The following is a 24,579-nucleotide window of genomic DNA, read 5'->3' on the forward strand; positions in this document are numbered from 1 at the left end:
TGTGACCTGTCCCGGAAGAAACTCTATGGAAGCCAGGTACTATGGAAGCTTGCTTCTTGTGAGAACAGTCAGTGCGCAAATTTCCCTGCACCTATCATGTCTCCATGGATTCTCACGTGCTCACATGGGATCAATACCTTTGGCAACAGAATGAATACATGCATCTCTACTTCTAACTGTGAAGAAACAATTATTACAGAAGGGAGGGGCACTTGAGAGCATCGGAACGCTCTCTCAGCCTACCCATTTTATGAAGCAATAACCATCTGTAGTCCCAGAGAGGAGTGTGTAGGGCAGACTTCATGATTATAGACAGGATTCAACACCAGGGAGACGTGAATGGTCTCCCTACTCCACTCCTCTTAACCTCCCATTCCAGCCATTTTAAGAAGCTGAGGAAAATGAAAATGGCTACAGAGAAGCACATGCTTACTCCAAATGGTGGGTATATCTGGGAGTGCTGGGGCGCTCGGGGGCTCAGTCGGTTGAGGGCCCAACTCTTGATTTCAGATCAGGTCATGATCCCAGGGTTGTTGGCTCGAGCCTTGTGTCAGGCTCCGTGCTGGACGTGAAGCCTGCTTAAGACTCTCTCTGTCTCTCTCTGTCTCTCTGTCTCTCCCTCCCTCTGTCACTCTCCCTGCTCACATTCTTTCTCTCTCTCTCAATAATAAATAAAAATTTAAAAAGTTAAAGTAATTGAGAGAGCTATTCTATGTATGAATTTAGTCAGAATATGATGGAACAGAATTATTTACAGGTTTTTATTAGCTCGAACCACTTTTTCTGTTTATGATCACCTAATCCCACCGTGGCAAGATGTCCTTCACCTGATGGGACCGACACCATAGCTGCTGGCCCACTATGCTTACAGCAAAGCTTGGTGAGATGCATGTGTTACCAGAAGGACACGTTAAAGCAGAGCAGGTGCAACCTTAGAGTTTCAACATAGGGAGTTAGGAATTTGCCCAGAGAATTCAGATCTAGCAAATTCTCTGATGATGCAGATGCCACTGGCATGATGGCATCACTCTGAGATACACTGGGTTTGGAATACGGAAAACTGCAGTATCAGAAGAGATCTGGATTTAGAAAGGCATAGGAAGAAAGCCCTTGAAAATGCTGGTACTTTTTATATGAGACATGGGACACGATCAGAGTTGTGTGTGAAGGTGTGAGGAGGTGATCAGATTTATAGGGTACACAGAGAGAGGAGAGGCCAATGGGAAAGCTACTGAATGAGAGAAAGAACACGTGAATGTCTGACATAGGGAAGGGGCAGGTGGAGAGAGAAAGGGCAACCCACTGTGAGAAATTACATGGAACATGAGGAAAGGTGGAAACTGGATGCATCTCTAACATTCTCTGTATCCCTGAAAAGCAAGAGAGAGAGAGAGAGAGAGAGAGAGAGAGAGAGAGAAAGAGAGAGAGAGAGAGAAAGAGAGAGAGAGAGAAAGAAAGAAAGAAAGAAAGAAAGAAAGAAAGAAAGAAAGAAAGAAAGAAAGAAAAGGAAAGGAAGGAAAGAAAAGAGAAAAGAAAAAAAAATAAAACAGGAAACCCCAGAAAATACAGGATAAAAGTCAGTACTAAAGACTACTTGAGGACAGGAGGCGTGAACAGGTGAACAGGTCTGGACCCAGGAAGTTGGAACATCTACTTCGGGTACTATGAAATGGAGTGTCACTGGAATGTCTAGTAAGAGGATTTAGTGGAGGGAATTCGGAAAATAAATCACCAATGGAAGTTTGGCTTTGAGAGTCCTCTACAAAAAGTTCTAGCTGAAGCTTCAAAAAATATTTTGTCTACCAAGGACAGTCTATAAGGAGAAGAAAGAGAGTTATTATGCCCTTAATGAGTGTCTACTTTTGAAGTGCAGGGAGAGAAAAAGGAGTCAGTAAAGGAAACTGAGAAGGGACGTGAGAGACAGCCAGGGAAGGTCAATGCTGTGGACTCCAACAGGGGAGAAAACCTCAAGTCAGAGACACCATATAGCAGAGTACTTCAATGAAGACGTGGGGAATCGGTCAGCAACATCGCCATCATGGACCACCAGGCCTCCTAGAACACAGCAGTGCTCCACGTCTCGGTATGTGTAACCTAGAGATGGAGTAGCCATCCTGATATCAGACAAACTAGACTTTAAATTAAAGGCTGTAACAAGAGATGAAGAATGGCATTACATAATAATTACAGGGTCTGTCCATCAGGAAGAGCTAACAATTATAAATGTTTATACACCGAATACGGAAGCCCCCAAATATATAAAACAATTTATCACGAACGTAAGCAACCTTATTGATAAGAATGTGGTAATTGAAGGGCACTTTAATACTCCACTTACAACTATGGATAGATCATCTGGACACAGGATCAATAAAGAAACAAGGGCCCTGAATGATACATTGGATCAGATGGACTTGGCAGATATATTTAGAACTCTGCATCCCAAAGCAACAGAAGATACTTTCTTCTCGAGTGCACATAGAACATTCTCCCAGGTAGGTCACATACTGGGTCACAAAACAGCCCTTCATAAGTATAAAAGAATGGAGATCATGCCATGCACACTTTCAGACCACAATGCTATGAAGCTTGAAATCAACTACGCTCTGTGCTGACAGGGGAGCCTGCTTGGGGTTCTCCCCCCCCCCACCTTCTGCCCCTCCCCTGCTCACACTCTGTCTCTCAAAAATAAATACATATTGAAAAAATTAAAAAAAAGAAATATCTACAGCTTATTAATGAAAAAATGACCTTTCATGAATGAGCAGCATGACTACAGGCCCCTCCTACCAGTGAGTGCTTTCAAAGCTACACCGAGGCCTGAAATCCATAGTTTCATCAGAGTCACCAAGTTTTTTATTAAGTTGGAACTCTGACAAAGCACTCTGTTTTAAAGAAAATGAAAAATACCACCATGGTTTTAGTAGTTTGAGCAATTTTTGCTAGAATAATTGTTTTATTTAATTAATTGATTTAGAGAGGGGGAGGGGCAGAGAGCGAGAGAGAGAGAATATCAAGCAGGCTCCACACTCAACGCAGAGCCCAATGGGAGACTCAATCTCACAACCCTAGGATCGTGACCTGAGCCAAAATCAAGAGTCTGATGCTCAACCGATTGAGCCACCCAGGCGCACAAAGTTTTGCTAGAATCATTGTAATAAAGCTCAAAAAATGCCTTTATCACTTGGACTTTGTGTATATTCTGGAGTGTTTAGTTTGCAATGGCATTTTTGATAATGAATTCTCAAATTTGGCAGAATCTCACTGTAATATTTATGTTTACAATCTGTATTTTTCTTGGGCTTCAGATATCAGTCTTCCTCTATAGGAGAAGACTGTTGATCCAGCCCCTGGTGAATGACAGGGTAATAACGTATATAAACCACGCAGCAGGTGGACCCAGGAAAGAGGCTGGGTGTGCACACTGCAATAACGTATACAAACCACAGAGCAGGTGGACCTAGGATAGAGGCCGGGACACTGCATGGCTTCACGCTGAACACATTATTTCCAGCAAGCCCTTAACAGTGGCTCAGTGTACAGATCCTGCAGTACAAATTATTTTGGCCCTGCTAGTTGAAAGATACAGTACACATTCGTATCACTGAGTCAGCGACAGCGACAGCGACAGAAAATGCTTGTTAGCTTCATGTTCTGTTTACACGTAAAACTTTTAGCCAATTCCTCCTCAGTCCGCACAAACTAACCTTGTTGCGGGAATCATTTCACGACATATACATGGACCAAATGGTCACGCCTTACACCTTAAACTGATACAGTGTCATGGGTGAATTCTAGGATAATAAGACAGTACAAGAAAGGGTATCCAAGCAAATATTCAGCAGAAGGGGAGGGTTAGAACACACTCCTATCTGACACAGTTTCGTGTTAACCAACATCTGATCCAGCAGGACCCTGTTTTTACAAACTACACTGCATTACACATAACGTTTCTTATCTACATTAAAGATAATATTTTTTAAAATATGTGAATTATGCAAATCTTTGAAAATTTAAATGTTAATTATTCAAACCTTCACATACTTCGATGTGTCATTTCACGGGCCACTGCAACATGAGTTTAGTGTTTCTATAATAATCTCGAATTTAGAAGGCATTATTTTATAGTCTATAAATCAAATTGGATCTTACCTGTTTTTACAGCTCGCCATGTTTTTGCATGTTTTGTGCATCTCACCCCCTTGGAGACATCTCCCAGCAAATCTGTGCCTTACCTGCATCCAGGTGTCTCTACAGGCATTATCGTCATGCCCAGAATCTTCTGTTACCTGTTTTTTTGAAGTTCTGTTCATCTTACCAGACACAGCTCATAGTTCAAGTTCACAGGAACCTCAGCTTTATTAAAGCCTTTTTATGGATGCCCAACACCTTCCTCTGGACTCACTTATGCATATGTTAATCTTTGTAACTAGACACACACTCTAACCAGATGCAAAACACACAGACACACAGGCTACTTGCTTTTGTTAATGTGCTACAGCTCTTAACATTATTACCTTACACATACTGCATGCTGAATAAACGTGCATTTATTTTTTAAATAATTTATTTTTCTTACTCTCCGGTATGCAACTACAGAAAAATTTAAAAAAGGGAAAATAACATTCTTCCCAATGTAAGCTGACGTGATGCCAAACAAACCTCCCAAATACTGTGCCTGAGAACAATAACTCCAAAAACCTTCCTCAAAAGAACTGGCGAGATTACTGGAACATCAGTGAATCCCTGTGGCCACCAACCCTGAGAGCCGAGCTCCAGGACAGAGTTTTCCAGACATCTACATGTCATTTCCAGGGAAGACTCAGTCTGTGAAATCAATAATTAAACATGTTGAGTGAATACACTATTTTTAAGAGTACGATTTTTCTGGTTTTTCTCCCGAGGCTAATGTAAGCTCTTACTAGTTGCAAGGTACCTAAAAATGTGTCCAGTGGGTTGCTGGCTTTCAGCTCCTTGAAAAGGCCCCCCAGTTTCTGGTAAGGAGAACCTGGCTAAGCCTCTTGGGGGGTTTCATGTCTTGTTTTTCAAACATGTTTCAATGTTTCCACCTCACTGGAAGTTGGGCAGAACTCGGGGGTCGGATTAAATGCTTATCTTGGAGCTGGCAGAGAGCAAGGCCAAATCTTCGATGGTTCCTGTGGCTTTCTCTTGCCACTAAAGTCTGAGCCACAATCAATAAAGCTAGAAGCTAGCTGCCCCAAGTCCCCTCGGTTAGGTCATTTCAATGCTCCTTATTTTCTTAGAGGTTTCAAAATGACCTTTCTAAATATTAAGCAGCTCCTGTCCTGTGTCACATCTTTCCAGGAGAGTCTTGTATATTTGACTCAGTATTTTTCTTCCAAGCAAAGAATTATTACTCTCTGCTCATAATGCAGGAAATGTGTCCAAAAAATACTTAACACATACGTTGAGAGTTTAACTATTTACCAACCCACATACTATCTTTGAAAGTCTTCCTTGGCCTTGGCAGTGGAACGTACCATCTTTCATTCTATACATAGCGCCTCCGAAACAAAAATTTTAAGTGATTTACTCACACACACACAATTATTGATATCTGAGGCTTTATCTTATCCATTAGGCTCAACTGGATCGCCAATTTCTGTTTTTGCCAAAATATGTGGATAATGCCACCCCCAAGTTGTCATGAGAATGTCAGGTTGCTCTGGTAACAACTCATCGGGGGACAAAGATAATCAGGAGGTTTGAGTGCACAGGTGTGGACGTCTCTGAGCACTGCTATTGGCCATCGCCACCAGACCCCAGTACCAACGAGCCAGAGGGCCGCTCTCCAAGGCTCTCTGGGGCACGATCGCAATCCTTTTCAATATTCAGATAGCTAAATGGCTAAAAAAAGATAATAGCGCTGCACTCAAATTAACTATCCCCACCATGCTGCAAGTGGGTATTATGGATTCTTTTCAGGCACCAGTGAGTGAAGACCAGTGAAATTTCTTTTCAGTTTTCTGGCTAAAAACAGAGTGTTTATCATCATCACCACTGAGCTCAGGAAAATGTGTGTTCTTCTCCTGTCTTCTGCTATTTTCCCTCTAAGCCTCCCCCTTTCCCACCACACAACACACACCCAGACACCGAAGACACACAGAGAGGTTGAGGTATAAAGACACACACCGTGTTTCCCGTTATTTCTAGTATTTGTTAACCTGGGAGGAATATCAGTCTCTGTGCATATGAAGGAAGTAGCAACTACTATTTCAGTATGAGGTATTACTCTTAGACATACATCTGATTGTATGTAGTGAGTTTTCAAGTTCAAAATTAAGCTACGTGTGTAGAAAGATGAAGATTTCAAGAAAACCTTATTTATATGGTATAACGACTTTTCTCCAATCATCTACCATTTTACACAAAATATTTTTAATGAAGACAGTGGAATGAGTTGGGGAAAGTACGATACTGCCATGTTTCTTTAGAAGAATGTAAAAACTGCTATAGATTTAGTACCTCTGATTTCAAGGTGAACGTGTTATGGAAGAACCTAGAAATGCATGTCTCATTTCTGATCCCACAAGGAGTGCCCATTTTCAATGTCGAGGTTATTTCATAAAAAATACTACTTTTTTTTTTCAAGCTAGCACTATGTTTAGAAGATTTGAAAATAGCAGGTGAAATCCAATAACACATGATTGGAAGTAAGCGCACCTCTAGAAAACCCTGGGCAAGGCGGGATGCTATCTCGCTTACGATTCTGAACACAACAGAAGTTATGTCCTTTCCTTGTGACACCCGCCACGTTTCTGTCAAAGCCAAGCTGAAAGCTCAGCCCCCATCTGGAAGGTGCGTCTCAGATTTCGTTGACTATATAGTTCTGGGAGAGATAATATAGAAGAATTTAGTGTGAAGTCACCAACACAGGCTCCAGGGACACATTTCCTGGGGTTGAGTTTCTTCCTCCCTGTGCTCCTTCGCATAAAGCTTGAATAACTTAAAGCGCCTGAGTCTCAGTTTCCTTATCTGGGAAATGAGGATATAGCAGTACTTTGTGAGAGAGACTAATCTCATTGTCTAAATTCCTCCAAACAGGGAAATAAGGAGAATAGCCCTTAATACACAGCGAGCGTTCGGTGCACATAGTGATTGCCACCCTTACTGATGCTGCTCTTGTTATTACGAGTATGTGAAAAGACACTAATCTAAATGCGTACGAACACGCCCACTTACAGAGAGCCCTGTTCTATAGTGCCCTCTCACTGGAAAGGATTGTAGAACCAACTGCCTGAAAACTGGAGATTCCAACATCTAGTCTGCTGGTGAAAGGGTGTAGGTAATCTTCAAGTCGGCTCCGAGAGAGGCCTCTGGCATCACACTGCCTGATGGTACATCTTGTCTGCCCTCCCTGGTTCTAAATTACCCCAGCTGCCAAGATAGAAATTCTCATAGAATTCCCTTACTGTCTTCAAAGGGCATCAGGCGTATAACAAGGTGTTTAGACCTATGTCTTATCCTTAGTGCTGAGAATGAGGAGACATTACTGATAATATTATGATTAGGGTTAGAACCATCATCTCTCATAGATTGCAGAACGGATCTCATTAATACTTATACATCCATACTCCCTGGATCTGTATCCACAGCCCTTCCCTTGTTATCTCTTACATATCACAGAGGTCTTAGCTTGACATCTGTACCCAACTGCTTGCTCTCATATTCATTCACGTACATGTTTTCATTGAGCTTGTGCAATGATCTGGTGAAGATTATGTTCTGCGTTTAGGCAACCAAGAGGGACCCTCCCCAGCACCTAATCATCTTTATACTTTTGGCGATGGTTGCTTTTCTTTGTCCACATTGCTAGGCTGTGGTGGCCAGCTGGTTGGTCAAATGCCAGTCTATCTAGATGTTGCTGTGAAGTTTGGTGGGTATCTTAACATCAATTATCTGTAAAGCAGATTCCCCAGCATAACGTGGGTGGCTCCATCCAATCGGGTGAAAACCTTCAGAGGAAAGACTGAGATTTTCTTTTTTTGCCTTTTTTCTTCTATTTGAGAGAGAGAGAGAGAGAGAGAGAGAGCTGGGGAGAGGGACAGAGGGAGAGAGAGGAAGAGGGACAGAGAGACTCTTAAGCAGGCTCCACACTCAACACAGAGCCTGACGTGGGGCTTGATCTCATGGCCCTGGGTTCATGATCTGAGCCAAAATGAAGAGTTGGCCACTCAACCAAATGAGCCACCCAGGTGCCCCAAGACAGATTTTCTAAAGAAGAAAGAATTCTATCTCCAGACCTCAACACAGAGATTCTGCCTGAGTTTCCTGCCTGCTGGCCTGCCTTAGAGATTTTGGATTTGTCAGCTCCCAAGATTGTATGTATGTATGTATGTATGTATGTATGTATGTATGAATGTGTGTGTGTGTGTGTATAAATCACATAATACATATGTAACATGTAATATATATATATATATATATATATATATATATATATAATCACACCTAATATACAAAAACAATGTATGGTATATATAATGAAATTATAACATATGTAATAAAACACACACACAATTTCTCAGGAGAAATGAGACTAATACACAACTTTACACTTTCTTCGGTCAGAGACTATGTAAGCCCCTAAACTCTGTTCTAGCCAATTCCCACCATGAAAAGTCTATTTTACTTGCATATATATGTGAGAAATGTGGAAGATTCTACTACAGTTCAGTCTGGGTATAGTGATCTTGTGATTTATACAAGGACAGCACCGTCTTCATCAAAAAATTAGCATGAATGATTTAATGGCACAACTTTTTGAAATCAACAAATTTATTGGGACTCTGCAATACAAAAATTCCCGAAAGCCTAGAATGTCACCAGCCATGTAAGAGCACCAACACCAAGCACCTGAGTTAGCTTAAGAATCTATCACCATCCAACCTGAGCTGTCTCTGTCGACCTAACTTTCCTACCAATTCTTCTGTAGTTGCAGTTACTTCATGTATTTATTCAGACATTTAATAAAATTAAAAAATTGCTTAGAGCATACAGTGAATCATATACGGTGACACAGGTGAGCCCCAAGTGACAAAAACTACAAATTATCTGCCCTAGTGGAAGCCCTGGTACCGCGAGAGTCAGCCCCTAAAGAGAACGGTACATTATGGTGCCAGCAGGCCACACGGAAAATGTGACACTGACCAACCCAGTGGGACGGTTGGAGCGTCTAGGGCAGGGGAAATCGGGGAATGAAAAGGGAGAGCCCACGTGGCTTCCTAGAAGACCAGGGAAAGTGGCAAAGGAGCCCCATAGTCCAAAGCAAGACCACAGAGGCGATTGCAGCTAGAAAAAAAATCACAGGGTCAACAGGATTGAGTTGAGGATAAGAATGTGAAATACGGGGAAGGGTACTGAGGCAAGGAGGGAGTGGAGCCGGCTAACATGGGTTTGGTCTTGTTGAAGGCAGTGAATCTGCTCAGTCTTGCATTTGGTTAGGTTATAACTGGTTATAATCTGTTTTCAGATTTCCAAACTTCCTCCATATCCTCATTTTAACTAATGTAGTAAGTCCTAGTAATTGCTTAGAATAGCTCCCAAACCCATGAGAAATGATGTGACAATCTCTCTTGTTCAGTTTTAACTTCTCATCTTAAAATCTATTCTGGACAATCACACTCCTGATTTTCAATCCGCTCTGGTTAACTCAGTTAGTGCAAACTATATGAATCTATCTGGTTATAGGTCCAAAGTCCTTTAGGGTCTCCTTAAATTCCAAAAACTGATGATATTTATGGCAAAGGCCTTATCTTCCACCTCGAATAGCCTTTGTAAAAAGGTCCATTGCTCATCAAAACAATGAGGAGCTGAGAAATAAGAATAACATTGTCCCAAAGTATGACCAGGAGCATGACCACTCCTGATGAAGTGGCTCTGATGTGGCCAGTCAATGGTCACATCTCCAACGTATGTATATGTTTGCACATTGGGCTGTGTAGGTACAGATACAGTTATCTGGTGCCTGACAGATGTCTGGCAGACTCAATGAGTGTGTTCAGTGAACTTGTCAATATATGCCTTTATCTAGAATACATCGAGTGACCTGGCAGAAATCGCATTAATTTTAGATAGCAAACACACATACACACAGTATATGTTGGCTATGCAGTGCAGATAAATCTTGTCTCTATAGTAGGTGTCATCGCTATCACAAAACAGGGGATGAAGCTATTTATTCTCTCTGGGGGCCAGTTACTTGTGACTGGAATCCCAATGGGCAGGGCTGTGCCAGGACGAGCGCGTTCACCAGCTGAAAGGCAGCTCCTGTGAAATGCATAAGTGGAGGTAGGGGTAGGCATATGGTTGAGGCTTATTTCCAATACAAAATTCTATATTAAAAATATGGGGGAAAAAAAGAACAAAGTTGTAGGGCTCACACTTCTTGGTTTCTTTTTTTTTTTTTTTTTTTTTTTAATTTTTTTTTCAACGTTTTTTATTTATTTTTGGGACAGAGAGAGACAGAGCATGAACGGGGGAGGGGCAGAGAGAGAGGGAGACACAGAATCGGAAACAGGCTCCAGGCTCCGAGCCATCAGCCCAGAGCCCGACGCGGGGCTCGAACTCACGGACCGTGAGATCGTGACCTGGCTGAAGTCGGACGCTTAACTGACTGCGCCACCCAGGCGCCCCTCTTGGTTTCAAATCTTATGACAAGCTACAATAATCAAAACAGCACACTGTGGGCATAAAGGCAGACATATGAGCCAATGGAAAGGAATAGAGAGCCCAGAGATAAACCTTCACACATATAGTCAAATTATTTTGGGGTACCATGGCACCAAGATCATTCAGTGGGAAAGGACAGTCTTTTCAAAAAGTGGTACTGGGAACACTGGATCTCCAACATGTGGGAAGAAAGAAAGAAAGAAAAGAAAGAAAAGAAAGAAAAGAAAGAAAAGAAAGAAAAGAAAGAAAGAAAGAAAGAAAGAAAGAAAGAAAGAAAGAAAAGAAAGAAAAGAAAGAAAAGAAAGAAAAGAAAGAAAAGAAAGAAAAGAAAAGAAAGAAAAGAAAGAAAAGAAAGAAAAGAAAGAAAAGAAAGAAAAGAAAGAAAAGAAAGAAAAGAAAGAAAGAAAAAAGAAAAGGAAATAAAGACAAATTCAGTCCTTACATATACCAAAATTAACTAAAAATGGATCAAAGCCCTAAAAGCCCTAAATGTGAGACATAAAAGTATAAAACTCTCGGAAGAAAACACAGAACAAAAGCTTCACCACATTGGATTTGGCAATGATTTCTTGGTTATGACAGCAAAGGCACAGGCAAAGCAAAGAAAAAATCAGGCAAATCGAACTTGACAGAAATTAAACAAACACACAAACAAAAATGCCCTCAAAGAAAATACCAACACAGTAAAAAGGCAATCCACAGAATGGGGGGAAAAAGTTGCAAATTATACATCTGACAAAGAATTAGTATCGAGAATATATAGAAAAAATTCAATAACAATGGAAAATTTTAAAAATGGGCAAAGTATTTGGGTATTCTCCAGGTAAGACAGAGAAATGACCAATAAGTGTGCCCTATTCCTGCAATCGCTCATCATTAGGGGAATACAAATCCAAAGTATGATGCGATGCCACCTCATACCAATTAGGATGAGGACTCTTAAGAACACAGAAAGCGCTAAGTGTTGGTGAGAATGTGCTAAAACTGGAACCCGTGTGTACTGCTGGTGGGAAGATAACCCAGGGCTCTGGTGGCACTGAAAACAATATGGCGGCTCCCGCCAACATCAAAAAGATAATCACCACGTGATCCAGCAACTCCACTTCTGGCTCTATAATCGAAGGAATTCAATGTGGAATATCAAAGAGATATTTGCACACCCATGTTCGTTGCAGAATTATTCACAAAAGCTGAAATGTCAAAGCAACCTAAGTGTTCGTCATCGGGTGGTAAACAAAATGTGGTCTATGCATACAGTGGAATATAATTCAGCCTCAGGGAGGAACGGCATTCTGACATACAGGTTCAAGGGCACAGATGGACCTGGAGGAATACCAAGCTGAGTGAAGCAAGCCGGTCACAACAAAAGGCAAATTCTGTGTGATTCCGCTTCTAGGAGGCACTTAGAATAGTTAGAATCATCGAGACACAGGTGATGATCGCCAGTGGCTGGGGAAGGGGACACGAGGAGTTTGTTTAATGGACATAGAGGTTTAGTTTTGCAAGATAAAAAGTGTTCTAGAGAGGGACAGTGGGGATGGTTGCACATTATAAACCTAATTAATACCACTGAACTAGATGCTTAAAAATGGTTGAAATGGCAGATTTCATACTATGCATATATGTATATATACATTTATATATATATAAAATATAAACATACATATTTTTATGATAAAAGTGTGGAAATATTAAAACTATAACGAAAAACATATGGGAATGTTATTACTTAATTGCCATAATAAAAAATAGTGCTACTGAAATTTGCTATGCTATAACATTTAAACTCCACAAAACCCCTGCAATTTAGCGTGTTTTCTTGCAAGAACGTTGGATTATCCATCCTCTTTACTAAATCCCCAATGATCAATGTAATTCTGTCAACAAGCTGCATCCCAAGTCTGCTCCCTGCCCCAGAGGGCCTTGGGCTCAGGGCCCGGGACAGGAGCACTGGCCATGTACTTGGGCATTTCCCTGACAAGTCTGTCTGTATCCCCGTCTTGTGCAGTTCTCCCTCAAAAGAGGTGACTTACTCTGTTTACCCAGAAGGCAGAAAACTCCAGTGCCTGATAAAACGTAACAATCACTGCAACTAAATGCTTATTTTCTCCTTGACATTTTTCTCTGCCATCAAGATCAAAGTTTATCTCCGTTACCACAGCAACTGACAACTGTTGCATGCTTCTAGCTAACTCATTTTTTGCCCCTCTCCTCAGATCAATAGACCATTTAGTTCCAAAACGCTTTCCTACGTGAGCCTCCTGTTTCACATCTAGAGTCTTTTGCTGACGGAACGGTAAGGGGTCTGCGCTTTCCTTTTTCTTCCTGTGCATACATTCCAAAGAAAATTCACACTCAGACCATAACACCATTTTTAAACAATGAACTTAGCCACAAGGCACACAGGAGTCCTATCAATTCTTCAAGCTCAGAATCTTTATAAGAAGTAAATAGAGTATTTTAGGCATGTCTGTGTCATTCTGAACCACTCAGTTAACTTAACAGCAAATCATTTTTACCTTTATTCCCTGTCCATATTTTTTGTTTGTTTGTTTCAGTGACATACTCCGGTATTTCACATTAAAACGCAGAATGGATGAAGGGCACAGCATTCACGCTGGGGTTGTAGTTCCTGCAGACCACACACAACTCTGATGCATTTCCAATCAATAGCATAAATGAGGTCATCACAAAACTTGATCCTCTGTATTCCTTGAAGGTCAAAATGGGTACCTTCATTCTCTAATCGTAAAGCAAAGTGACTCCCTAACTACTCAAATATTTCCTGTCAAGCAATACGTCCCCTATCTCTCCATTTCCCCAACCATGTCATACTTTTCACCAAATAAAACTTTCCCGATGTCATACTTTTCACCAAACAAATCTCTTCTTTGCATTAAATGAGAAGATGTAAGTCAATCGTTGGCTTCAATAAGGAACTATTGTATCATTTTCTTCAATATATGTTGTAATGTGTAATTTGGGCATACGATTCATTTGAGAGTTACTGTGGTTCTTATTCCAAATGTGGGTACTGGTGACAGAAGTTACGACCGAAACCGTGTCTACATAAGTAATTATGACTCTTGCAGGTTTCTTATACTGTATTGGAGCAATTACGATATTCCACAGTGGGATAAATGCGTTATTTGAATGAGATAATTGAATAAAGTCATTTATGCATTTACTTCACATCTGGTAGAGTCGGCCACCCTCTTAAAGACCAAGAATGCAAATAATCTTATGTTTGCAAATTATAGCAGAGCACACAGCTCTGTGGACATGCTGTGGAGGCTTCTCCCACGGCCATGCAAGGGAGGTTTCTCCATCTCCAGAGTTCTCTCATTTCTTCCAGTTTATTCTATTCTCACAACAACAGTTGCAGGGTTTGATAAGCCTCTGACAAACGTATAATGGGAAGAGCAGCAACTAAGTAAGTGTTTAAATTAGGATCGTCACTTTGACTGCCATAAAATGTGTTCATAGTACAGCCAGAAGAAGAAATGACACTTCCTGGTTCCTAGGTCCAGATAGATTTCTTAACTGGGACTTCTCTCCTCCTGATCTATAACCAAATATGAAATCTCAGAAAGGCAAGTTAAATTCTATTTGTATTCTTTCATATGCCATAGTGGCTCTTACAACCTCCTCAGTGTTCAGGCTCTCTTCGTGAGTTTGAAAGGAAAGATGTTGGAAGGTTTACAGGGCTTCCTGCATTGAAAGCTGAGGGGTAACAGTAAACACATATTCGACAATAGGTCTGATTCCACAGTACATGCTCGAAAATGCCTTGAGATAGCATGAAAGAGAAAATCGGGTCAATTAATGTCGAGACTCAAAGCTCCAAATCTACCAGGAATCGTTCATCGCGTATTGGTAGCCCAGGTGCCAAATTCTCAGCAAAGCTCATCTCTGAGGCAGAGAAGCTTTCTAACTGCAAATGTTATCAGCTCCAGGAACGAATTCCCGAGCCAGGCTTTATCTGCTTCAAGTGAGATCTGCAAGAATACCACAGGCAATAATCTAGATGTAAAAAAAAAAAAAAAAAAAAAAAAACACGTAGTTATGGTCTTGCCTAGAGACAAAAGTAGGGGGTTGATAAGTACTTCAAACCCTCTCAGTTCTTACCATTTTGTGATTTAAATTCACAAGCTATACTGGAAGGCCCATCAGCTGGTCAAATAATGAATCTATTTTTTATCTTGTCGTGCCCTGTGCTAATCTGAGCCCAGGCTCTCTGTCTCATATAAATGAGAGCCTGGTGTTTGACTCAGCTGTACCAAGCAGCAGCAGAATGAGATTCGGGAGCTGAGTGACAAAAAGTTTAAATTTATAAAACTTCAGTTGTAGTCTAAAGATGAGAGAATATTTCGCAAATGACTTTTGCATGTTTAGTTTATGGTGCTGGGAACAGGTGGGGAGTCTTGGCCAGTGACTACCTGCTCACGTAGGGAAACATTCATCAGATTCTTCAATATGTTATGCGTGGATTTATAAGATTGTTCAGATTTTTCAATATGTTACACACGGATGGCAAAATGTTTCCCAGGTTTGAGTAGGTGAGAGAACAGAATGACAGCCAAAGCTATCTAAAGTGGAACATATGAAGAACAGGGAGAGAATTAACATGGGGGTACACTCGAATACTTTAAAAAAATTTTTTAACGTTCACTTATTTTGAGAGAGACAGAGAGAGAGAGAGAGGGCACAAGCAGGGAATGGGGAGAGAGAGGGGGAGACACAGAATCCAAAGCAGGCTCCAGGCTCTGAGCTGTCAGCACAGAGCCCGACACAGGACTTGAACCCACGAACTGTGAGTTCATGGCCTGAGCTGAAGTCAGACGCTTAATCCACTGAGCCACCCACGCACCCCTACACTTGAGTATTTTAATCAGGGGTATCTTTGATTCTTTCAAGACAAATATGATCCGAGCTTCAATATGGCCAAAATAAAATGAGAAACGCGATCAGTTGTATAATGTATATGACCCCAGAAGAGAAAAATGTACTAGTTACACACATGAAACAAAGACTTTCTGAGTTCTCAGAAAGGCCAGAAACTTCTCGGGATGCCTTTCAGTCACAAATACCAAGAAGCTGCCATAGCACCATCATTTTAGCTACTTAGTAACACCCTTATGGTTTCTTTGTGATGGTCAGATTTGAAAAAAAAAAAATCTTTGTCACATCATGCTAATATTTTTGTTTATAATGTACCTCTTAGTACATACACAGTATACTTTTTAAAATTAATGGAATTTTTGTCAGAATCCACCTGGGTCAACAGCTGCCAAGCAAGAGCAGTTTGAAGAAGTCAGCATGACTGGTTCTGCCTCAGAATTGTTCTTAGGCAAATTCCCCATTGATTCATTCAGCATATATCAAACAATGGTCAATCAATCGTGACACTGGGGACACATTTGTGGACAGCTCATAATCTCTGCAGAAACTCAGAAACTATTTTCCTCAAGGAATGCATAGCTTAATTGGGGAGTTCATGGTTCAGCCAATGGTCCAAAGCAAACTCACATCAAGCCTTCTTTCCCACATCTTTTACATCATACAGTGTAGCCCTTAAATGTCATCCCAGCCAATTTCGAGTTTGGATGGCAGTGCCTTGGAAACACAGAGCTAGCCTCAAGAAAAAGTGACCCAAATGCCATGCACCATTTAGAAGAAAAGGGGAGAGGGTAGAACAAGCTTTTCTTGGCGAAAGTGTCATTGGTTTCACTGTTTTATTTTGTATTTGTTTTTTGTTTGTTTGTTTTTTGTATACGGATCAGAAAGGTGGTATGAAGGAAATGAAATTTTTTCCCTGAAGGGGGAATTTCTGTGTGTGTGTCTAAATTTACATTATTCTCTCACTTCCATTATCGTCCAACATACATGTCATATTTGTTTCAGGTGTACAATATAGTGATTCAGCACTTGCACACATCACCTGTGCTCATCACAGCAGGTGCACTCCTGAATCCCCGTCCCCCCTTTCCCTCGCCGCCCCTCTGGGGACCATTGGTTTGCTCTCTAGAGTTAAGACAATGTTTCTTGATTTGCCTCCCCTTTTTTTCCTTTGTTCATTTGTTTCTTAAATTCCACATGAGTGAAATCATAGTGTATTTGTCTTTCTCTGATTGACTTATTTCACTCAGCATTATACTAACTTCATCCGTGTTGTTGCAAATGTGTGTGTGTGTGTGTGTGCGTCACATCTTTTTTTTTTTTTTAAGTTTATTTATTTCTGAGAAAGAGGCAGAGAAAGAGGGGAGAGAGAATCCCAAGCAGGCTCTGTACTGTTAGCACAGAGCCCATGAAGGGCTCGAACCCATGAACCCTGAGATCATGACTTGAGCCAAAACCAAGATTTGGTCGCTTAACCCACTGAGCCACCCGGGCACCCCACAGCACATCATCTTTATCCATTCATCTATCAATGGACAATTGGGTTGCTTCCATAATTTGGTTACTATAAGTAATACTCTATAAACATACAGGTACATGTATCTTTTTGAATTAATGCTTTTGCATTCTTTGGTAAATACCTAGTAGTACAATAGGTCTGTTATAGGGTATTGCTATTTAAAATTTTTGAGGGCTCTTCATACTGTTTTCCACAGTGGCTGCAAGCAGTCTGCATTCCCACCAACAGTGCAACAAGGTTCCTTTTTCACCACATCCTTGCCAGAACTTGTTGTTTCTTGTATTTTTGATTTTAGCTATTCCGACAAGTGTGAGATGATATCTCATTTTAGTTTTGGCTTGCATTACCCTGATGATAAGTGACGTTGAGCACCTTTTCACTTGCCTGTTGGCCACCTGGATGTCTTCTTTGAAGAAATGTCTGCCACGTCTTCTGCTCATTTTTAGTTGGATTATTTGTGGGGTTTTGTTTGTTTGGTTGTTTTTTTTGCTGAGTTTTACAAGTTCTTTACATACTTTGGGTACTAATATTTTATTGGATATATCATTTGCAAATATCTTCTTCCATTCATAAGTTGTATTCTATTTTTGTTGACTATTTTCTTTGCTATGGAAAAGCTTTTTATCTTTATGTAGTCCCAATAATTTAAAGGAGGAAGTTCTAATTTTTATTTTGAGGTAGTCCCAATGTTTGAAAGGGAAGCGACTTATAGAAAAAACTTGACAACTCCACTTACCCACTTCTCAGTGATTTGGTTTCTACTTAGACTACTATGCTTCCTATTTAACCATTAACATATTGCCTCCACCATTCAAAGGGAAACTCAAGTGGAGAGATTTCTAGATTTTATATCTTGGGTTTATTTCAAGCTGGTGGATGTCAAGATTGTCATAAGCATCCAATTTTTCAGTAAATCATATATTCAACCTTAAAATCCGTGCTCTAAATCTGTGTAAAAGGTAAAATTTGGGAAACAAATTTGAGAGAATGCAGATATCTCATTTCCAATACACCGTTGCCTAGGTAACAAGGCCTAAGCATTTTGAATTGGTAGGCGTTGATCATCTATATTTGGGGATTCAAATCTGCAATGAAGGCAAGTTTCCATGGTACTAGCAATTGCATAGCTGTTTTTCCAGTAGTTTTTAGAACAAAGTTGCATGTCATACAGGCGTATTTCAGGTACAAATATATTAGCCAATCAATCATATCACTAGGTGAGATTCTTTCACATTCAATTCAGAGGTGAATGTTCTCTACTGCAGAAAACCATTTAGTGCCGAAGTCCTTGAACTGAAAATGTAGCAGGAAACTATTGGATAAAGGGATAGATCATTAAGGTTAAGAAGCAATATCTTTTGTAATCAAAACACACACTAACAGGCATATCAGGAATGCAATGCTCTATAAGAAGCAAAGTCAGGAATAACTTTTTGTTTTGTTTTGTTTTGTTTTTCCTACAGTGTGCTTTTGAGAAGAAATTCTGATATTCCATGGTGTCTTATTTGCCCAGTAAGTATTTAACTTGTGGAAAAATATTTGGGAACTCATAATTTGTTCTGGAAGTATCTTCTGACAATGCAAGGCAATGTTGTCAAGACAACTGGAAACAGATGAAGATAAGTCAACATGATATACAAACAAGTTAGAATTAGATATTGGGGTGGATGACTAAGGGTCAAGAATGTTCTGGAGACTGAGGATGCACCCACACATCTCTTCAGTTGGTTTAATAAACATGTCTGCAGAATTTAAAAGAGCTGTCTTTATCCAGCAGCCATAGCTCTTCACCTTATGATTTTCCAATTCCCAATGTTCTGATTATTCATTTTTTTGGAAACTTGATATTAGAACAGAGCACTATCCTGATGGACAGTGCACCATAGCTTAACAGACAGGATTGGCCCAATATCCACCATGGAAATTTAATGAATGGGTCACAATTACATAAATATCTTGAGCATCCTAGAGATCCCACTGAGCCACCCATTGAGTTTGGGTAGAATGAGCACATCTCTCCATGTTCCTATGGTAACCCCACTGATGCAACAGGCAGAGGGGTCAGAACTACTCTACTATGTCTACGTTGTTACTTCCTTTGTGAAAAACTTGGGGGTAAAGGGGTGTGTGTGTGTGTAGTCTGTGTGTGTGTGGGGGGGTATTTTTAACTGCAAGCCAAGCTTCAGGAAAAGGTGTGCATTACAGACACAATACGTGTACCATATACACAGAAAACTATGTGTATACATTCTATCTCTATCCCACATGTCTATGTATGACACATTAAAAAAAGAGGTAATGACTTTCCCAAATGTTGAAACCTATTTCAGCTCTCTCTCTGGTAGATAAGAAACTGGTAGAAAGTAACACATGTCAGAAAAAGCACAAGATTAAATCAGAAGATGTAAGTTCAAGAATGAGCTCAGAGGTTGTCCTGATGTTTGATATTTTGGAAATCACTGGTTTTGCCTCGAATGTGTACATAAAGCTACTAAGAAAAAAAAATGATAAAATACTGCACATGCAAACACCCTCCCTTTGTATTACAGATGAAATCTGTAAATAAACTGGCTTGCCAGGAACCAAGAGAAAGTCTTCCATGGGTAAAGGTAGCCCCATGAGGAAGTGCTGCATAGGGTGAGACTGCAGGATTGCTAGAAAGAATCTGGAAGGAAATGGAAGAAGGCCATCTTTTCCACCAGCAAAATATCCCAAGAGGAGTGGGAAAAGAAGCATCCCACACATAGTGAAGATCATCTATGTACCTTGTGCAGGGATACAGACAGAAAAACAAAGGGTTAGTCTACATTTTTTTTTCTAATTTCAGTTCAGGGTACCTTGCTTGTGATCTATAAGTTTCATACCCTGAAAGACAGATGTCAGGTGGAGATGTCCAAGGGATAGAGTAGGCTAGAGCACCCAAGCATCCCCTGACCAATTAAGAATACTTAATATTTTAAGTTGCTCCCAACAGTATAATGGATTCCAGGGTCCATTGAGGGGTGGGCGGTGGTGGGCAGTATTTTATAATTCTCCAGCACATGACAGAATGTGAAACCAGATGTTACATGAAATAAGCAATATATATTGTGAAACACAAATGGTTTTGCTTTGTTTCAGTCTGCTTTGTCAGAGCAGAAATGCATATCTTTATCAGACAGAAACTAAAATGGAAAGTCAATGAAGTGCACCAGTCTATTTAACGATCCACTGAGAGGACATCAAATTTCTCCCCCTTCCTACGCGTCTCCATCCCACTTTAGGCATTTTGCCAGAACCTTCTTCTGTGGATGCCAGGAGGTCTGAGAGTGGGGTCTCAAGCGAGCCCCGACAGGACTTGGCAAAGGAGAGCATGAGTTCTGTCAGAGACACAGCAGAGAGAGTGGGTTCTGGCCATTGTGGTTGTCATGGGAGCCATGGGCAAGGTGCAAGGTGCATGGGGTCCATGCGCATGAAAAGAAGGCCTTGGTTATCTTACACCTACTGCAACCACAAGTTCATTGCACATGGCTTAGTAACTTCCAGTTAATATAACTAAGTTCTAAGAGTGCTTTCAAGTCACATGCTGAAGGTTTCCTCTTTCTGTCACATTGCATTCCTTTCTGTAAGGAATTGGAGCCACCAGATTAACAGTCAGAGGGAAGCTCATGAAATGCACAATACTTTTTAAAGGATGACCTTCAGTCTTCCTGGTCTGTAGATGGACACTGCCATTTTTATACTTCTCTATCACATGTGCTCTGTGGCTCAAAAACATTAATTTATGTACACACAGATTTTAAATGGAAAGATATTAATGAAAAACTGAATCATGTTATTTTCTCTTTATTATTGCTAGCACTATTTCGGCATGAAATTACACTCTATCTAAGGACTCCAGTGTTGATAATGTGAGTGGAGAAAATGGCAGAATAGGAAGCTTGTGAAATAATGAAGTGAAATAAATGAAATAAATGGAAACTGTGTGAGCCATCCTATTTTTTTTTTTAATTCCAAGCTCTCAAATAGGAAACACAGAGGTAGGGTGTAGACTATTCTAAGACAACTTGGGTATTTCTTTCCCGCTCTGCTCAGGATCTGCAATCCAGGAACCATGTTTGGATGCTGATTTTCTGCTAGGTTCACATAGGTCCTCTGGGTTTAAAAGGTAGCCAAACGTTGATAACTCATGGTTAGTATCCTAGATGGACAGCATCACCAACATCCTAAGAGTGATTCAGGAAATGTAAAGACAATGCTAAGAGAAATCTGTCCTCTGTGAAGGAAGAACTACATGCATGCACATATCAAAGTTTTTTTTGTTTTTGTTTTCTTTTGGATTATTTTTTTGTCTTTTTTTTTTTTAACCTTTTAAGGAACACTGTTCTAATGATTTTTTGAAAACAAAGAAAACAAAGTTATGGGAAAGGGATACCAAAATCTAGTTTAGGACTGTGCCATAAAGCAAAAGCAAAACTGAATTACTTTGAGACCGAAGGTCTCACTTTTCACATCCCCAGGACAGTGAGATGGTGTCTCGTGTCCATTCCATGCTAACATCTCAAAGTTAAGTGGCATTTAACTATTTTTCTATTTTCCTCATCTTTGCAGAAAATGATTGTTGCATATTTCCCTTACACGTAAAATGAATAACGATCTATTAATGCTTACCTCGCAATGAGAATAATAGCAAAGAGCAAAAACAGAGCCCTTGCTATGCTCCAAGCACCAGTTGGTTTTCATTTAAGGGATGAGAACGTGGGGCTCCACCTCTAGGCTCCCAGTGCCTCGCAGCCAACAGTGTGTCCAACAGCTCGGTACTTAAGTGTGTGTGCACGTGTGGCCAAAATGCAGACAGAAGTGTTGCCTCAACAGATTATTTGAAAGATAGTTATGAGACATAGTACTGATCTCTTCGCCAGGACACGTGTGTGGTTTTCACTCACGCCATGCATCCTTTGAAACGTCCTTCTGTTCCCATTAGCAGTGCAAGGATGCTCTGTCACTTACATGAACACGACACGTGGCACACAGAGAAAACAACAAATTACCCTTTCTCAGAAAGATACAGGAAGAGAGTTGAACTACCATTATGTACGGAAGGCACAATGCGGTGTCCCTTGATGAAGTGACTATCCCTCAGCTAGCAGATGAAACAAGTTAGAGAAAAATTATTGTTTTTCAAACACTCCCAAAACCATTGGAGAACAAGTGTGAAAGAGAAAGAAAAGTTCAAGAGGGCATGCCTTGAATGTTAGCCTGCATCGTAAAAGAGACGGAAGCAGTTCTGCTAATAATTGTTTCTTTTCTTTTATAGTTTATTTATTTATTTATTTTGAGAGCGATGGAGAGAGCATGAGAGGGACAGGGCAGAGACAGGGAGAGAGAGAGAGAGAGAGAGTCCCAGGCAGACTCCGCATTGTCAGTGCAGAGCCCGACGCGGGGCTCGAACCCACGAACTGTGAGATTGTGACCTGACCTGAAATCAAGGGTGGGGCACTTAACCGACTGAGCCACCCAGATGCCCCTAATATGTTTTCCTCTGAAATTAAATAGTGCTTCTGGCATCTGAAGAAATTGGAATTATTTTCAGACGAGTATAAAGTTTAATAAATCATAGGTCCACTGCTCTGGAGGAAAAAAAGTTTACCTTCCTAATTTGCTCTCATAAAGCCTTTATTAAATTCTGTGTTTTAGTCTCATAGAGATGACATATACTTGTGTATTAAATGGGGGTCGGGTTTAGATGTGGGTCCAGCCTGCTCTTTGTCATTCGCTCTATCATCGTGATATATTTTTCACTGGGGTGTGCCTCCAAATGCACCACCTGAACCACTCTAAGACCTCACTGAATGCCAAGGGACGATGTGTTTGAGGTCTAGCCTGTCTGGGCAGGGCTACTGTCAGTGTGGTCTCTATGGCTTTCCTCAGTTTTCCAGATGTGCTCCCTCAAACCCCCTTTGGAGTTGCTACATATCGTCAGCATTCGTGTACTGACAGATGATACAGTAAGACATACCCTGGTCACTTAAAGAGAAGGCACCAAAGAGCAGAAAAGTGTAGTATTCTCTGAGTACCTCTCCCTTCTCCAGGATTCTTGGGAGAAGTGTCTGCCTGACCATTTGCTGCTCAGGGGGTAGGTTCATCTCCCAGGAGAGGGAATGAGGTCACAGTAAACGTCTGCCCTGTAGGAAGCCACAGCGATGCCTTGCATTTCAAGGATGGAGTTGGGCACAGTTAGATGAAAACACACACCTGACGAACTGGGGCCTTGGAAGATAAGCCACACCTTCTAGTTAGGGGTACATACCACCTTCAGGGTCCACTGACCTGGCCTTTACCACTTTCTCTTTGTTCTTCTTGCAACCGGTGAAGCTTCTTGTGGTTAACAAACACAATCACCCTCGGCAGGGGTCGCTCTCAGTGGGAGAGATGCTCTCCATTTCAACTTGTTTTGCTCCTACGTTTTAGCATGTGTTCTCTGGTTAAGTATAACTAATTTTGCAGGTTTATTTAGTTTTTAACACTGTCAAGAAAAATATAAAAATTAACAATAAGTGCTTTCCATATAGAAAATCGATGCTGTTACAGCACTGGGACAGTGAGATCATGAACATACAAACTTTCTGGATGGTTGAGCGCAAGCACACTGGGAAGACATGTTTTGGTCTATTAAAAAACACACTCAGGGGCGCCTGGGTGGCTCAGTCGGTCGAGTGTCTAGATTTCGGCTCAGGTCATGATCTCGCGGTTTTGGGGCTCGAGACCCACGTGGGGCTTTGTGCTGACAAAACAGAGCCTGCTTGGGATTCTGTCTCTCTCCCACTCTCTCTGCCCCTCCCCCACACTCTCTCTCAAAATAAAGAAATAAACTTAAAAAAAAAAAAACACTCGTAGTTCATTTGAGAGATACTGTCTTGATGTGTTTTTCTATCTGTGTTTTTATATTTCTCTTGAACGCTCTCCATAGAGATTCCCTCTCTTCTCGTTTTCACAAAGGCATCTCTGACACAATCATTTGTTAGCTGTGTTCATTCATTCATTCACTCTGTCTTGTGTCCACTTGAAGCACATGTTTAAGATGTGGCCTTAGGTCAGTTTCACGTCTCCCAAGTTTGTTGCCTTGTTTCTTTTGTTTCTGGTTTTTTTTTTTTAAGTTTATTTACTTATTTTGAGAGAGAACAGATCATGAGCAGGGGAGGGGCAGAGAGAGAGAGAGAGAGAGAGAGAGAGAGAGAGAGAGAGAGAGAATATCCCAAGCAGGCTCCCCTGTCAGCACAGAGCGCGACGCGGGGCTCCAACGCACGAACCATGAGATGGTGACCTGGGCCGAAATTAAGATTTGCATGTTTCAGTGAATGAGCCACCCAGTAGCTCCTGTTGCCTTGTGTCTAAATATTCCCAGAAGCTCCAACTGCAAGACTGCTTACTATCGTCTCTTGCACTGAGGAAGAAATGGAGTCTAAAACTAAATTCTTCTCAGAGATTTT

At 40.9% G+C, this 24,579-nt stretch overlaps 1 protein-coding gene across 5 annotated transcripts in view; it reads right to left on the reverse strand.

The window, feature by feature from the left end:
* Nucleotides 1-24,579, reverse strand: part of CSMD1 (CUB and Sushi multiple domains 1) — a 2,016,488-nt gene that overhangs the window by 1,310,101 nt on the left and 681,808 nt on the right. The window lies entirely within an intron of this gene.

The sequence above is a fragment of the Neofelis nebulosa genome, chromosome 3 (genome assembly GCF_028018385.1).
Source record: "Neofelis nebulosa isolate mNeoNeb1 chromosome 3, mNeoNeb1.pri, whole genome shotgun sequence".
NCBI classification, from domain to species: domain Eukaryota; kingdom Metazoa; phylum Chordata; class Mammalia; order Carnivora; family Felidae; genus Neofelis; species Neofelis nebulosa.